General features: G+C 48.8%; 1 long non-coding RNA gene across 1 annotated transcript; it reads right to left on the bottom strand.

The window, feature by feature from the left end:
* Window positions 1-9,384: 9,384 nt before the first annotated feature.
* LOC141934795 (uncharacterized) lies at window positions 9,385-10,674 on the bottom strand. Its single transcript, XR_012626430.1, has 3 exons — window positions 10,313-10,674; window positions 9,588-9,687; window positions 9,385-9,439 (listed from the first exon to the last, which is right to left on the bottom strand). It is a non-coding gene; the product is annotated as an uncharacterized LOC141934795 (long non-coding RNA).
* Window positions 10,675-17,664: the final 6,990 nt, after the last annotated feature.

Raw genomic sequence — 17,664 nt, 5'->3', positions numbered from 1 at the left:
CAGCAATGGCTAAGTAGTCTGTTTCAGTATGTTGAGGACATCAAATGGCATTTCTTCAACAACATGCTAATCTGCAATAAATAAAGAAATAAAAGATGCCAAAGTGATATTCAGCATGATTAGGATGCTGTCTGCAGTAAATAATGTTTATGCTCCCCAAAAGAAGAAAGGATTGCCATTTACTGGGAAGAAAAGTGAACATTCTTTCACACCTCAGAGCCAGAATCAACACCACTACTTTCTTCACAGCAGTCATCTATTCCCGTTAGAGACTTATAGAAGTGTTTATTTCCACAGATGTCATGTGGTCATCATCTCCCTGGAGGACACTTGTGTATGAACATCATCAAGGCAGATATTGTTAGGATTACTAGAACACATGGCCTGTCTCCTCGGGGATAACTGCTAACAACATTGCATCTCCCAAATGCGCATGATCTGCCTTTCCCTCTTTCTCTCTTCTCACTTTCAAAGTCAGATTGCTTTTGAAAGATCAAAATCTCAGTGTGTCAAATCTCACCAATAAGGCAGAGACTGACAGGTAGTCAGAAAGAGTGAGAGATCCACATGCACACCATAAATGCTGGGCATACACTTGGATGCTGCATACATCCCTGCACTGTCTTGAAACTGTTGACTCTGTTCCAGACCAGGTATGAAATTTAAATTTGTATTCTCAGCAGCTCATACTAGGTGACTAAATAATATTAGGACAGATTAATAAAATAGTCTACTTTTCAATCATCATAGTGTAGGCATTTTCCTTCTAATTATACTGACTGATTAATTAGTGGTTGCTCTTTGTAATTTTAGAGATCCCAAGAGTAGCAACATTTATCTAAGATGTTACTTAAAAATCACACAGAAAAGGCTGAAGTACTCAAAGCCTTCTTTGTCTTGGACTTCACCAAGGTAGGATCAGTGACCAAGTCCCTGTGCCAAGAAGCAGCAGTGAAGTAAAAGACAAACCACTGATAGTAAAGGAAGGTCCAGCAAAGGGCCACCAAGACAATTAGAGCACTGTAGCACCTGAATTATGGTAAAAGGATGAAGAAATTAGGTTTGTTCAGTCTAAAGAGAAGAAAGTGCAGGGGGAATCTAATTACAGTTTTCAAATACCGAAAAGTTATCTCTAGAGAAGATTACAGTACTTCACAAGAATGCATGGTGATAGGACAAGAGGCAATAAGAAAAAATTCTCCTCTGTGAGAACCAATAAACATTGGAATACATTGTTCAGAGAAGTGGTGGAATGTGCTTTGCTGGAAATCCTCAAGACTTCGCTTCTCAGGGCCCTGGATAGCCTAATCTAAGTTCCTGCTTTCAGCAGGAGGTTGCAAGAGATGATCTCCTCTGATCCTTTCCAACACAGACTTTTTGATGAATCTATAAAACTTCAGTCTTGGCTCTCTAACATTGGCACCTACACACCTTCAAGACTCCTGTCTGATAGACCAGGCAGACATGAAGGGTACCTTGAACCAAGACCCGGACATTAACATCAGAAAGGCTGTTAGAGAGTGGTTACACCTCCTGTACACGCAACAGCTTACTTCACAACACTACAAAGGATGGTCACTTAGGAGTTATTCAGCTCTCAAGCTTATTACAGATCTGCAGGCTTACTGTGTACATACTTAAACCACTCACAAGGTACCATCATTAAAAAACCCCTTAGAAGTAGGTGTGCAGATGAGCCATCACCATCCCGATCATAGGAGCTGGCAAAGCAGGAGTGTGACTTTCAGGAGGCAGCAGTGGGTACAGCGTAGGGGTCTGAGCAGTAGCAGGTGCAGAGTGAAGCAGAGCAGGGGGAGAATTTAGACTCAGGTGTCCCAGCATTTTATTGTACTAACATCTGTCTTATTTTAGCCGAATCCCCATATCCCCCTGGTTGTTTAAAAGACCAATTATTCCAGACAAACAAGTAGTTCATTTGCTGAGGTTTTTGATCCTCCAGTTGACACAAGAAAGTCAGCTTGCTCATGTCAAATGAACCTTCCAGGAGCCACAGCTCAGAGGGTGTCCCCTCCTGAGTTTCAGCTGGCCACTCGTCCCGACAAAGAACTATATCTTAAGCTTCACTGAGTCCTAAAGTTCCACTGATTTTCTTCCAGTTTTCCAGAATTTCTGCCAGCAACAAACCCCATTTTTCCCTACCTATTGAACACCCCATGACTTGTGCTACCCTGCTTTTAGTACCTTCCCAATGAATGCGGATCCTTCAAGGACAGTTGGGTGAACACACTCCATGCTGCCTGTGTCATATGAGGTAGCTACACTCACCCGGCTGGAAGCCTTCAGTGTCCCATCTGGGTTGCCCTCAGAGATCACTCATACAGATCTGATTTAGTACTTAGTTTATTAGGTTCTAACCAGTAAATTTAGGTATGTAAAATATTTAATAAGTACATTTGGATTGGCAGTGAATACTCTACTATTGACTACACAAAGTTGATATGGGATATAAAAGTTATTGCTTAAACTATAGATATGTATTGCTAAACTATACTTATCCAAATGTTACATGCATGTAGAAAAACGTCACTTACCAACCCATCAATGTCTGGTGCCGGGTAAGGGATTCTCAGCCTCGAGGGGTAACCTTGAGCAGTGTCTCTCCTCAAGGGGAGATGGCTGCCGTGCAGCCAGCTGCTAGGGAGGGAGAGCTCAAGTTCTCATTAAGACTGCTAATATTTATAGTGCTAAGTAGTTGGCTGCTAGTCAAACCACAAGTGTATGCACCCTTTTTTGTACTTGGGGGTCTCTGATAACCTGGTTTAAACCGGTTCCATGTTCTTGTCCATGGTCCAGGGCTATTACGCCCACAGGTTCATGTTTGATCATGAGTCCTGTTGTTCCTTTATAAGCCTGAACCAAAGTACAGCCAACTGGCTCAGCAGTTGAACATATCCGTCAGAGTTGCCAAATTGTTGGCAGAAAGGACTTGTTCACATTTTTATTCTTTTCTTCTAGTTCATGTGTGGGAACTGAAAAGAGGGCAGCAGAAGTACACACCAGCTAAAACCATCAGTTGCCTTTATTGCCAGCAGTAAAGGTGCTTCTCGGCTGGGAGCCTGAGAACGACCTCGTGTAGTGCTCTTGAGTGTTTGCATACAATTGAAAGACTATTCACATACTCACTTTTACACTTTACATAACCTATGGGCTTTGGCCATGGCATCACTTGTTACCATCCACTTTTCAGTATTTGTTCACGTGACCCTCCTATGCAAGCAGGCTTGTTAGCTGAGTTTGCACTAGTTTTTTGTTGCAACTTTGCTGCTTTCAGCTGGTTTGGTCTGGTTTCTTCTAACAGCAGACCCTCTTGTACAGGCAAGGTCATTGTTGGTCAAGTCCTATTGCGCATGTCTTTGAAGCCATCTTTACACTGGAGCTTTTCTTATGTAACAACAGTATGCTAAGGGGAGTGCAGAGAACTGTGGAGCAGAAGAGCAAAAACTTGTTTGATCGTGATTTTCCCTGCAAATACAGACAGTGAAAAGTGAGGCCTCATGGTCATTCCGACTTTTCAGGTTTTAAGCAGAAAGTCTCAAAATAGCTACCACAGGGATAAACTAATCTGAGGTAGTTACGTGTTTTAGAAATGATGGGGTTTTTATGCAGAATTGAATAAAAAATCATATTCTTCATATTGAAGGAGACTTTACCAAGTGCTGGGTATTTCATCCGCTATCAGGGAACATGAACTGCATTTAGATTACGGGTAGACAAGTCACTTTTACCCTTCCAGTGAGGTATTGTTGCAATGGTGATTGCGCTCAGCAAAAGAGTAATCATGGGTTCAGAGCCTTGGTGTATGTGCTTGATCGAGGAACCAGTGCAGCAAACACTGAGTGCCTCTAAATCAGAATCACCCCTAAACCCAACCATACATGACATCCCAGTGCTTAGTCTGGATAACCAGCCTCCTTGCCTTCCCCCACCCCAGAGCGGAGCTGCACACATCAGGGAGGTCAGGGTGCACACCAAGCCAGTCTATCTTTCCCCCTCTGCAAACCCCATGTTCACAGGAACCTCATGCAAAGTCATTTGCAGAGAGTCTGATCCTGGGTCTGGGTTTCATCTGCAGTGAGCAGCAACCTCTCTGCAATTCACTGGAAGTCAGCACTTGCTGCAAAATGTTGTCACTCACTCAGAGTCTTGGCTGATGGGAGGCCTCCTTCCTTCCATGGCACTGCTCACCTTCTCACTGGTGCTGCTGGCGGAGAACAAGGGCAGGTGAAGCAGAGCTGCTGTTCTCACAGGTGTAAGAGGTTGACCTGGTGGCTGAACTTTCCTTTCACCATAGTGTCCACTGCCCCAAATCGGAAGATATTAATTGAAGTTATTTTACTCCACTCAAACCTGGAAGAGACTAATTTAAGTTATTTTTCATGTAATTTTCTTTTCATATAAATGAACTGTGGAATTCACTGGTGTTGTGTATTCCAGAAATTGCCCAACTTAAAAAAAAAAAAAGGGTCAGTGATATTCGTGAAGAAGAACCCACAAATATTTACCAAATAAAAACAATGCAGTCTTCCTCTTGGGAACTCTGAGAGCTTCCACTGAAGTCCAGGTTTAAACCAATATATTTCTAGATTCTTTTCTTGTCTCTCAGCCCATGGTCACTGTCAGAGGTGGGGTACCTAGCTGAAAGGCCTTTGTTCCTGTCCACAGTGTGGTTGTGTATTGGCTACAAAGGAAGACACTGTCAGAGTGCTCTGTGCTGGGGCAGAAGGAGATCAGGGAGAAAGAGGAGAACAGTGCAGGTTTCCTTCTAGCTCTCCATAAGAAATGCCTGGCAACCAGTGGCTTAATAAAATAGATGTTTTAATAACACAGATAAGAAGAGTAATATCAATAGCAAGTCTTACATCCCTTCAGATGCTGGATACCCTGTGTGCGTCCCAGGGCAGCATCAGAGGGATCCCGGATGGGTTTTCCCACAGCGCTGCGCAGAGCCCATTCATGCTCCTCCTTTTTGATCATTCAAGCTATTCTATAATTTCCTTACAAGAAAACAACTCTATTTCTAAGAGATGTTTACATGAGAACTGTGAGCTAAAGGCAAGGCCGTGGAGGTGGCATGACAATCAGCCCTGAGTGAGAGCTGCACACAGGCTCCTCTGTTACAGTGAGCTGCTGGGGTTGTCCTGCAGCCAAGGGGTTTGTGCCCCCCAACACAGCCTGAGAGACACTGGACATGCAGCACAGCGTGGCAGAGCACAGCTCAGGGTTAACCTGGGTCACTGACTCCTCGATGTACAGTCATCCCCTGGTCGCATCAATAAATGTTTAAACCACTCTAGAAGGAGTTAATGAATTGCCATGTGTTGGGATGCAGTGAGAGTGTGCCACATGAAGAAACGAGGAAAGTTGTGGTTTTTATGTAAATAGTAAGCTGAGGGGTAGTAGTTAGAGATTCTACTGATTCCTTTTTCTCTTTAACATAAGTAACTAAAATAGAGGTCATATATCAATACCAATGAACCAGCAAGTTAATTTTAAATTAGATTTCCTGAATCAGATGGTTTTGCCTATGACAGTAGATGGTGCAGAAGGCAGGAAAACTTTGTCATAGCTTATAATTGGAATAATTGGCTTAGCTGTGAATTTCTGGAAAGACCCTTTGAGTCTTGTTTTAGAAATTGTTTTTTTATTTGTTTGTGTGTGTGCTTTGTCTTTATGTATCTGACAGTGTTAAATGTACCCTGTGGATCTGCCAGTGAGCCAGGACTGCCAAGAGTGGTGTGTCCCCACTGCCTGGGTGCTTGGGAGCAAATGTGAACGCTGTGTGAGCAGTATGGCATTAGTGGTGGAAAAGGGTCTAGAAAGAAACTGAGAATATTGGACCTGGGCGGGAAGATGACCAGGACGAGATGGGATGGTACCACGACCCTGTGGCTTGGAGCTTGGATCGCCACCTGGGCTGCTCTGGGAGCAGTCAGCACAGACAGAATATCTGGGCTGCTGCAGACTGGCATCCTGAAACCTCGGATGAAAATATTTGTGATGTTGAAAGAATACAAAAAAACCCCAGTCAGGCAGCCTCTCTCACCATAGTTAAGCAGACTTGTGGGTATGTGAGCATCATTCCCCAGCATGTCACTGCTCACAGTAATTGACAGAGGATGTGTCACGTCCCGCTCAGACGAGGGGGACAAGTGACTCAGGTTCACAAATCCCCAATGGAGCAGACAACAAGTCTCCAAGTCCAAACATTTATTAACTACCCACAATGTACTAATTGAACACATGATAGTTAGCTAATATATAGCAAGTTGTGGCAAGCAATACAATATGCCTTGCATTGCTTAATGGGAAAGGGAAAAGAGGGAGATAGAGGGAATGGGGAAATACAGATCACCGGTCTGGGTTTCTGCGCTGATCCTGCCAGTGAGGGTTCCAGGAGGCATCCGTCTTCTTCACTTCACTGCACTCTCCAGGCCCCCCCTTTCTTTCCCCCCCCTCGATTTGTACACACTTTCCTTGGATCCATCCCCTAGGCTGACCCACATACCTACGTATCCCATGTACGGGGAGGGGCAAGGTGCTTCATGGGATGATGTAATTAGCATGATCTTGTTAGTCCTCGTTAGCATATTGAGGGGTGTCAACTTTAACATGCATTTCGTGGATAATGAAGCAAAGGTCATTCACTGGACAGATGCCCTTGGAACTTGACCAGGTGTCCCAGAGCAGAGCCGTCCTGTCCCCACAGGGCTCCCCCCTCCAGCTGCCTCCTGTGTTATTGGGGCAGCCTGATCAGCTTCGACCTCCACACCATCCACCCTGGGACTAGAGTTTCATTACTTGCGAGTGTTTGAGACATTCCTTAGCTTGGAGGGCCTCCACTCCCTCTGCTAACTTTCATCTCTTTCTCAGGCTGTTTTTCTCACAGGCCTGTTTCTTTCAGGCCCTGTTTTTTGGGGAGTTACAAGTTGTCTCTCACACTGGCCTTGAACCCTTCCAGGGAGGGAGCAGCCACAATCTCTCTGGGCAACCTGTGCCAGTGTCTCACCACCCTCACAGTAAAGAATTTCTTCCTAATATCTACTGGAAGTCTCTCCTCTTTCAGTTTAAAACTGTTACCCCTTGTCCTATCTCTACACCCCCTGGTAAAAGTCCTGCCCCAGCTTTCACCTAGGCCCCCCTTTAAGTACTCTGTGTTAGCCAGCTACAGACAGCAAAGTAGCAGTTTACTCCAGGGCAGCAGCCTAAAGCCCGGCAAGGGAACATAAGGACTGGGGGGGGGGGGGGGGTTAGTTCAGACTTGTCAGCACTGAAGGGTGCAGGTAGTAATTGTCTCCTGTGGCAGAAAGAGAAACATTCAGGAGGGTGAGAAGAAAAAAAGAAAAGTCAGGAAAAGGGAGCATATTCTGAAGACATTTTAATACTTGTTATTACTTGACATAAAACAGTAAATAGGCTCACTGCCTGAGAACTGTGTTGATGCCACAACAACCCACAGATGTATCATTCATCTTGTACCACAGTCCATTGCTGGCCTGTAAAAAAGGGCACCGATAGCTGGAGATGAACTGCCTGGTTTCTCCAGAAAAACACAGGCAGAAAGCTACAGAACCAAGAGTACACACACCAAAACAAATCCAATCCAGCCCCTAAGGAGACCTTCCCCAAAACCTTGGCTGCCAGTAACACTGCTGTGAAAAGTTGTCTTCCCTGGCACACATTGTTCCTTTCTTTGGAAGGAAGTTGCTCTTTACCTTTGTGTAGCAGAAATAATGTCCTGCATGACAGCTGCTGCTGCTGTGTACCAGGACAGTGTACGAGGAGTAGAGGAGCGGTTCTCCAGCTGTCCGAGATGTGTATGGGCAAAGATAGAATTACTATGGAGAGACCAAGAGGGCTCAGAAATGATCCTGAAATACTACATGAAATAGCCCTCAAAGGGGCCATAGGTGTATAAATGCATCTTTGGGGCTCATGTTCCCTAAAGGAACATGTCAGGGTTTGTGGCAGGAAACTGTTCTCGGCCAAAGCAGCTCTGTTAGAGCAGAGTATGTGCTTGTTGTCCCACGGGAACTCTCCTCTCCACAGAAGGAAATATGAAAAACTCAACACGAACAGCTTGTGAAAGAGCGCACTGCCTTGGGAGGTCTCCTGCTCCAAGAAGAGGAAGTTGCTGATCCTCCTGCCAGTGAAATCTTCACACCTTTTCAGACACACTGTGAGAACCTTGGGTGCACGATGGACTGTAAATATCTTGGAGGCGGCAACCACCTTGTCACACCTTGAAACCAAGCACAGAGCCAAGTGCTGAGATGCTCCCTGTCTTGCCCCAAGAAGGCCAGATAACCTTTCAGGGCTCACACATCCTTAAGCTATTTTAAGGCTATTCAGCACCATAAGGCCATATTAAAAAAAGTTATGTCTCACTAATGTGCATTAAACCTGTGTGAGAAGATGACTTATGAGAGATGACAACAGCACCTTCATGCAGGATCAGTACTAATATGTCATTACTAATGACCTTACTTGCTACATTTAAAGCAGTTTTCACCATCCAGCTGCTGAGGTTTCACAAAGTTCTCCAGAGCTGCGGTGACAGATGATGTGGCCTGGAGGAGTGAGAAAGGAGAGCACTGAGCTGCGGGAGATACCCTCACCCAAACACTGACTAGTTTACACAAAAACCCAGCTAGATGATGCTGAGGAGAGCCTCTGTGAACCCACAAGCAGTGTCCAGAAGGAGGCAGAAAGAGGGTATTATGCTCGACATTTCCCCCATTTCCCAGGGATTCCCAGGGCTACTAAGAGCTACATCTGTGGGCCACTGCTCCGTTGAGCTACCGATGGTGTGCAGGGTCATCAGTAACGAAAACAACACAACCCACCAGGCTAGGAACCAGATGGGTGCTGAGGGAGGGCAAAGGGAAGAAGGGTGAGAGTACATCAAGGGCGCAGGGAGGAGAGTGAGTGCTTGCTCAGCTTAAGGCCAGCACCTACAGGGAGACCACTGCCATGACCTCCCCAGGAGGACACCGTCCATTCCACTTCCCACCCACCACCAAGCTCTCTTGTGTTTGCAGGATACATTTTTTAAGTCAGATGTGTTGATTCTGGAAAGCTACAGGGGCCTTGGAATGTCTTGAAGCACAGTTACAAACCCTCTTACTTTTATATCCAAAGGAATATCCAGGGAGGCCTCGTAGGAATCAGAAACCGCATTGCAGCTCAAGCACGTGACTGGAAGGCAAATGGAAATGCTCAGGGATAGGAGAAGGCAACTGACTCTGCCAGTTTATGTCCATACCTACTACGCTAGTCACACGATCAGCTGTTTATCACAGGCAGACAGGACACAGGTAATTCCAAGGGGAGCAATAGTTGTGGAAAAGTACCTCTGGATCTCAGAAGGCCCGCAAATATTTGATGGACAATGGTAGTTGATTGAGAAGAGATGTCCAAGCTGGAAATAAATGGTAAGGCAGAGAGTGAGCTCCTCCCAAGAGTTTTGCTTTGTCTGAAAGCCCTAGGTGTAGGATTTCCTTGATGGGAGTGCATCAAGGTGTCTAAAGGGCTTGGGAACATTGAAAAGGTAATTTGTTTGTGCTTACTTGCTGCTCCCACTCAGACAAGCTCCCTGCATGGCACTGACAGTACAGCGTAAGAATTCATGGGCATCTTCCTGCATGCCAGCCTCGAAATGTTCTGTTCCTAAGAAAGAAGTTAGTAGTTCTGTCCTACAAGAACAGCAGAAAACACGTAAAAGCACCTGAAATGACTTATGTGTGAGAACACTGACGACAGCCCACGGCTGGATGGTGCTGCCTGAGGATTGCGGGACCTCACTAATGTGCTCTGCCATTCTGCACATCATGCAGAAGCCTTGCTGAGGATCTGAAGAGGGAGGGAGAGAGGGAAGCTTCTCAGGTTAGCAAAACACCCATAGTGATGGGAAACCTAATGGAGATCTTGACATTATAAGAACAGACTCCACTCTCTTCTCCCAAGGTGCCAATGTCCCAACAAACCCGGGACATTTTAGTGCGTAGAAAACATTCTTCAGAGGGATGCTAAACTGTTGTAAGTTTTCTGTACAATAAGCAAAGAGAGTTTAACTTGCAGGAATGGGGACTAGGACCCAGGGCTAGAAAGAGGTGCCTTTCTGAAAATGAACATGTCTAGATACAAGCGGCTTCTAGGCTTGAGTGTTCAAAGAACACCAACTCAGGGGGTTGACAAAGAAGGGCTGCTTTTCTCTTAAATCAAATGCCAGATTCTGGGAATCCTTGTGAAGTGCCTAGCAGATTTACAGGGAGATGTTCATAAAAGCACTCACACAACTAGCTGTGCTCCCGAGAGAAGAGGCCAGAGGTGGGTGTACGTCAGGCACTGCAGGGTGGAGTTGAGGAAGCACGTATTGCTCAGGTTGTGCAGTCCCACTCCAGCTCTCTGTCGTTGCTGCCATTCCACGCAAATCTTCTCTGGGGGATAGAGGATCCTTTGTGGCAGAGCCATTTCCTTGGCAATGACTGCAGGGAAATGACATTTGAAAAGAGATGAGATGATACTGTTGAATGAAAGCATATTTAGAAGTCAAGTTCTCTACAGGAGCACCCAGTACAACCAGCTCTACATCCAACCCAGAAACACTGGGGGAAGCCTAATACTGACATTGAAATTTACGGGTCAAGAAACAGTTTTGGAAAATAGTCTGTTCCCCTGCTTACTTTGCCAACAAACCCACGCTGATTTCTGTGCCTCGGGCTACCTTCCTTTCCCTCTAGAGTCTTGAATTGGATTATTAGGTCAAGTCTTCCCTGTTCCTGATCGTAACTTGGTGAAAACAAGCAAGTATCTCGCGCAGACGGTAACCCTACTGATGCCAGCTCTTTCCACAACAATGACATCTTTCAAAGACTTATAGTAGGGGTAGAGAAGTGATGAAACACATTTTCCTGTGTGTAATTGAAAGCACCTGGGTAAGTCTGGCTGCTATCAGGAGAGACCCCAGAATTCACTCTAGCTGTCAGCACACCAACGCTCAGGGCTGGAGCACCAGCCACGTCTGTTGCCTTTGGGCAGTCACACAATCCCAACCTGCTGGGGAAGCCGTTACCCACGGGAGTCGTTCCCCATTGTGGCCATCGCTCCTCTCAGGAACAGAGCGGGAACCTTTGGATGGCAAAGGATCTCGGGGTGCTCTCCAGAAAGAGACGATCAGTGCAAATCCCTGATCACAAGAAAATAATTGTAGCTCAACAAAATGTCTTAAAAAATGCCAAACGCAACCCACAGAACAGCATCCCCCATCAAAAGTGTTTCAGTGGTACCTGTAGCTGCTGCAGAGCTGCAGGCTGATGGCCCCGCTGTCCCTGTCACAGGACCCAAGTGACAGCAGTTGCGAGGCCCTTCTGAAGGACTGCATTGCTGGCACCTTCTCCGAAGAGGACCTGCTGCTTACCTGTGGCTAGCGTTAGCAGCAGAGCCCCTCTGGCTCTCCAGCCCACACTTGCTCTCCTTTCGGAGAGCTACTTTAACAGCTGCCTTTGCTGTTCTCCTTTTCTGTCTCCCTTCCTACCGCGTCAGTCTGGGTGGGATTCTTGTCATTTTAGGCTGAGCCCAACGCCTCAGACTACACTGCCACCCTGCTACTTACCTATCCTAGGATATGGCAAAGAAATAAGAATTAGCAAATAGGAATTGCACCCATAGCCCATCTCTGGCCAGCAGCTGCATCAGTGCCAGGTTTAGCTCCCAGACACCCTGGTGTAAGCCTGCCTTCTGCTCAGCACAGGAGGTTCTGCAACCACCAGCAGAATCCAGTCCAGGCCTTTATCATCCTTACTGAAAATTGGTATTGATGTCTACCCCAGGCTTCCCTTCCTGCACCTCAGGCTCAATACTTCCCTGTCAAAGCCCAGGATTCACCCATATCACGCGGAATGTCCCAGCCGCTTGGGCACAGCGATCCCACACGTGCTCTCTTGGCTCTGCAAGTCTCTGTCTCATTCCTGGAGGCACAGGCAGCGATATGGCTGTGAAGCTGCGGGCTGAGGACACGAGTTCCGGACCCCCAATTGCCTGGGCAAGCCCAACCACTATAAGGCATTCTAGAAACTACGGGCAGCACCGCCACCTTCACGGGCATGTTTCAACAGAAAGCAGGTGAAGCTCCATTTCGCAGGGAGTCCAGGTGTACGTCAGTGTGCCGGAGTGTTCACCCATAACCAACACCAGCCCAGCCACGTGGCACGCAGCCCCCGCAGACAGTTTTTCTAGTCTGCAGCGGAGCTCAGATTCCTACCCCCTGCTCTCACAACCAGAGTTTGCAGAGACATGGCTGGGTCCAACTCTTGTTATTCCATTTGATCATGACTGTTCTACATCCTGTTATCCCTGTGTGTTTATACACTATAAAACATTCAGCCAAAGTTTGATTGATATTACAACATATATGTAAATACTCTCCAATTCTTTTCCCTTTCAAAGTCAGGCACAAGGTTTGCTTCCAGGTGCCTCCAGTGCCGAGTGCCAGTTTATCTAAAAATACACAGTTTTGCCTGCTTTTATGGAGCTATTCCATAAAGAAACAGCCAAAATTTTACTTCATTGCAAGTTTACTAGTGAGTCTGAACCTTGATAATAAAGCATACTTAACACATTCCGACTCGAATCCCGTTCCACTGAGTCCTAATTTTTCTGTATTTCGTTAGGCCAAAGTATGTTCACAGAGAACGGTGCAAAAGAAATCTTCTGTTTTCAATGGCCTCATCATCACGAGCACAGACTCTGCAAAGGGAGAGACTGAGTCTGCCTTAAATTCCCATACATCTGCTGTTTACTTTGGTGACACCAGTTCCCTGGAGCACGCTTAGGAAACGCTAGATGAGCACGTTTCATGACTATTACGGACCTGTGCTCTGTGATTCTGGGAAGTAAACATCTGAGTGGCTTAACTGGAAAGAGTTTTTACCTTGTGCAGAAAACACCTCAAGTCCACCAGGAATGCCTTGACATGCATAGGAAGTGAAATCCAACACTAATTGTGGTGTGTTCTTGTTTGAACCATCAGAAGTACAGGATGCTCAACCTCTAACCCAATATTTAAAATGTGATACTCACCTCCGCCGAAAACCAAGATGAATTATTACCACTACTATTTACTATCTCTGTACTGTTAAACACCCCAACAAGAGGACCTATAAACAATGGCACTTTCTGAATAGAATAGTCTCTGCAAGAAGGAAGCCCTAAAACGCTGCTTTAATTGATAGTATTTTCAAACAGAACTCTTTTGGGGCAAATCCCATAGCCAAACAGTCGAGGGCTTTCACTACTGAATTCAATCATTACCAGATGTTCTGCCCTTAATGCACCATGAGAAGTATTTCTTACCGTGCTGCCTTTCTGACAGTGGAGCAACATCATCGCTGCCACCTTATTTAATTTTTTTTTTTTAATTTTACGTCTATCTTAAAATTATCAAGCTAATTAAATTTACATTTTTCTAGATTTCCTGCTATTGTTCAAAGTAGTTTAAAGCAGAAGCCTGCCTTTCTAGCGGGATTTCTTCTTCTACCCAACTCATCTGCTGAACCCCACATCTAATGAAAGGGTTAGCTCTGTATCACCATAGGAAATCACTAATAATGTGCTCAAGTTTTTGCGGGCAGTACGGTTTTTTGAGCTGCCTGGTGGTGCTGTTGCCGGGGAACACTCAAGACACAGGCAGGCTGCCTGCACCTGCAGGCAGGGGGTGGAATGTGCGCAGCGAGAGCGAGCGATGGTGTGTGCAGCTGTTGAATGGCTTTGGCCTTTAGATGTGTCCAGCCTGGTCCGCCTGGTTCCTTTTGCCTTTGCAGGTTGTATTTAGAGCTTACATTGTACTTTTTAAAAAGCAAAACCAACAAGCAGACAGAAAAAAAAAAAAGCTGGGCAACTTTTCTTCCCCCAGCTGGGCTTTTTTTCCCCGGTCCTGGCCACTTTGCAGCGTGACGATCGGCACCAATATTAGTGCGCAGGACTGGGCCCAGGGCAGGGCTCTTGCAGGCAGCACATTTCTTGGGGCTCCCAGTAATGCAGTTCAGGGGGAGCGCTCAAGAAACGGGGGTACTCGCCCATAACTGCTTCTTTTGGTCTCTCCCCATTGCTCTCTGTCCGGATCCCTGCCCCCGTGTTTTAATTCCTCCCTATCTTTACCCCATGGCTATTTTGTCTTTCTCTGTCTGACTCCCTGTCTGTAGTTTCTCATTCCTCCCTGTCTGTCCTATGGCCTGTTGCTATCTTTTCCTTTCCCCACATCCCTCTCTCCCTCCCACTGTCCTTCTCTTTTTTCTGTCACCATGTCCTGCTTCCTGGCCTTACTCTTCCTCTCTCTCCCGCAGCCTGTCCCCTCTCTCCCCCTTGTCTCCCCCTGCTCAGCTGCCTGGGCCTTCTCTCTGGGCCTCTGTCCTGCTCCCCATCCCCTTTTGCTCTTCCTCCGTCTCCATCCCGGAGGCCATCGCTGTTCTGTCCTTCTCCGCCCCCTCGTCCTGATCCTCACCCTCTGTTTCTCAGTCTCCGGGGACTGGTTCCCGTCCCTCTCTCTCTCTGTGCCCTACTCTCTGTCCCTGCCTCTCCCCTCTCACCATTTCCCCTCCGTCCCTCTCTCCTGCTCCCTGTCCCATGTCCCTGTCACTCCTCTCCTGGTGCCTTTGCTGTCTCTTGCCCCCCGTCCCGCTCCCTCGCCCTGCCTGTATCTGTCCGTCCCTCTGTCCTCCTTCCTGCCCTTCTCCTCTCTCTGTCCCTCCGTCCTGAGGCTTAGCACTCTCTTTCTTCCTGCACCCACTGTCCCCTTCCCCTCCACCCTCTTCCCGCTCTGCCCCTCTGCCCGGCTCCTCACCAGGATTTTTGGCTCCAAGGGCCGCAGCAGCCCCGGGGAGCGGCCATGGGGCTGCGGGGGCGGGGCTGGGCCGGGGGATGGTGTCCCCGCAGGGTCAGACCGCAGGAAACAGCCCTCGGGGCATGCTGGGAGCTGTAGTCCTGGGCATGGGGCTGCTGGGCAGCCATGTTGGTTCCCAGGGCATGCTGGGAGCTGCAGTCCTGGGTGCAGGGCTGCCGGGCGGCCATGTTGTCTCGGGGGGTGCAGCCTCTGCTCCAGCTGCGGCCCGGCTGAGGTGAGTACTGGGGTGACCCGTGAGGAGGGAGGCCCTTGGGCAAGTGTCGGGGTTTCTCCTGCCCGCTGGACGCCTGGCGGTGGGGGGGGGCGCTCCTGGTCAGCTGGAGCCGGGCCCGGCCAGGGCAGGGCCAGGAGTAACGTGAGAGCTGGGAGGGGAAGGGGGAAGGAGACAGCCCCCCCTGGGCACAGGCACCGGGCAGCCCTACCCCCAGAGCCCCCGGGAGCCCCCCCAGCATGTTCAGTTACTGCAGTAACAGGACTTGTGTGGTTTTCTGTTAGCTCTTCCAGGGCTTGTGTTGTCCCTCAAACAGGGTTCATTACCCTGTGCAAAAAAGCCAATCTTACACACAGAGCTGAGAGAGCAGTTTAATCCACATTTGTGCAAAGATGGGGGCCAGGTGGTAATTCCACAAAGCTAGCATGCTACACAAAGGGACTGCAGCATGTTTATATTGTTACATGATTAGTAAAAACCTCTCTAAGATTACACTCATTGGTCCATAATTACCATTCCATCTGCTATTGGTTAGTTATATTTAAATTACCCTCGCTTGCTGTGTACGTTAGCACGCATGCTCCTTACAGGTGTGTGGGGGGCAAGTCTTTTTGGTCTTGAACGGAGTCAGTGGTCACGGTCTCCCCCTGCCCCCCCCCCCCCCCCCCCCCCCCCCCGCCTTTCCCTTTCCCTTCAGTTACCTCTGATTCTCCCTGAATTCATACTTCTCAGACAATCATCCAAGCATCTGGCGCCTTCTGGGACAGAATGTGCCCTCTTATCACTCTTTTAGCTGCTCTTCAAAGGTATAGTTGTTAAGCAGGCACACATTCTTTATGCAAAGTTGGAGTCACTCGCTCCCTTGTCTCCTGGCTCCTTCTTTTCACTGCAACAGTCTTAAATCAGAAACTGCCCCTGTCATTCTTCTATTTACAAGTTCAGAATGAGCAGAGAAGAAAATTCCCTAGAGACATCAGGGAGGCCGGGCTGTGAGCTCTGCTGCTCCCCGGTTGCACCCTGGCTTTCAGCCTCAGGCTCCAGGCAAACAAGCTCACAGCCTGTCGGCCATCTCCTGGCCCAGGGGGTGGCAGATGGGGGTGTCCAAAACCAGCGCAGACAAACACCGCCGTGGCTGCGGAGCTGGGCTGTGCCCCAGTTTATGACTCCGTTTTACCTCCGTTCCTTGTGCAGTCTCTATAGCCTCCTGGACTCAGGCCAGACCATAGGGTTGGTTTTGAGCAGTTTTTAGGGCTGCCTTCCTATTCTATCGGGAAGCATTCCCCCACAGCTTCCATTAATCAAGGCTTCTATATTGTTCTGCTCTCTGGCCCATCAACTGTGATCTGTTATCCTATTTAATCTTAATTATCTTTTAACTAATGGGCCTCTAGTCCCCAGCCTGATCTCTAAGTCTTCCATCTTTGTCTTTCAATTAAGTTATACCTTCATTTCTTAAGTGCCTAACGTCTATATCCTATTTTAATTTCCTAGCTCCTAATCTCAGCGGTGCAGCAGCCCTCCATCACGCTTGCTGCCTGTTGCCCTCAGCTCAGAAAAAAAAGATGCTCTTCACAGAGCATCTCCTCTCCAACGTGCCCCTGCCCCAGGGCCGTGGCTGCAGGGGAGAGGCCACACTGTGAGGACACAGAGCCCTGCGGTGCCACCCCGGGGTGTGCAGTGCTGTTGCCGGGCACCACACCAGATGTGCCGGCAGCGGCAGCAGCAGCAGCGACGTTGTGCAGGTGCAGGTGAAGGGGACCATGGCCCCCACCCTCATCCTCATCCTGCTTCTGGTGGCCCTGCGAGCCCAGGGTGCCAGGGCTGCTCCGTGGCAAGCGCGGGGATTGGGTAGCTGGGCAGGAGGTGAGGGCCAGCGTCCAGTGCCCAGCCCTGGCAGCGTGGGGCAGCACCCACTGCACCTCGGGCTGACAGCGGGGCTGGGGTCGTGGTGGGGCAGGGCCAGGAGGGCTGCGGGGCCGGGCTGGGCCGGGCGAGCTGTGTCCAGCTCCGCGGGCAGCGGGAGGAAGATGCCCTGTACGGGGGTGCAGGGGGCTGCCTCCGTTGCGGGGGCTTTTTCCAGGTGGACGGTGGGACTGGGAACAGCCGTGGGAAAGTGTCCCTGGAGCCGGCCCTGTGCCGCCTGCCCCGGGGCAGCCTTGCCCTGGTCTGTGTGTCAGTGCCCGGCCGCACGGCAGCAGCCGGGCAATAGCCCTCGGGAGCACTTCTTCCCCGGGCCGGGCACAGCCACGTGCAGGGGTTTGTGTCTCTGCTGCTCCCCGGCTGGACCCCAGCTTTCAGCCTCGGAGACGTCCGTCCTGGGGAGGTGTCCACTGGGGAAAACAGGAGCATTCCTGCTCCAGCCCTGCAATGCTCTCCCCGGGTGAGCCCAGGTCACCATAGGACACACAGCCCCAGCCCACAGCCCGGGGAACAGACGGGGCAGCGCTGGGGCAGCCTCTCCCTGGTCACTGGGCTCTTCTCCGTCAGATAGGTGAACAATAACGTTTTCACGTGGGCGCCTTTTCCGCCCAGAAAA

This window comes from Strix aluco, chromosome 25, assembly GCF_031877795.1.
Source record: "Strix aluco isolate bStrAlu1 chromosome 25, bStrAlu1.hap1, whole genome shotgun sequence".
NCBI lineage: Eukaryota > Metazoa > Chordata > Aves > Strigiformes > Strigidae > Strix > Strix aluco.
This window is presented reverse-complemented; position numbering and strand designations above follow the sequence as displayed.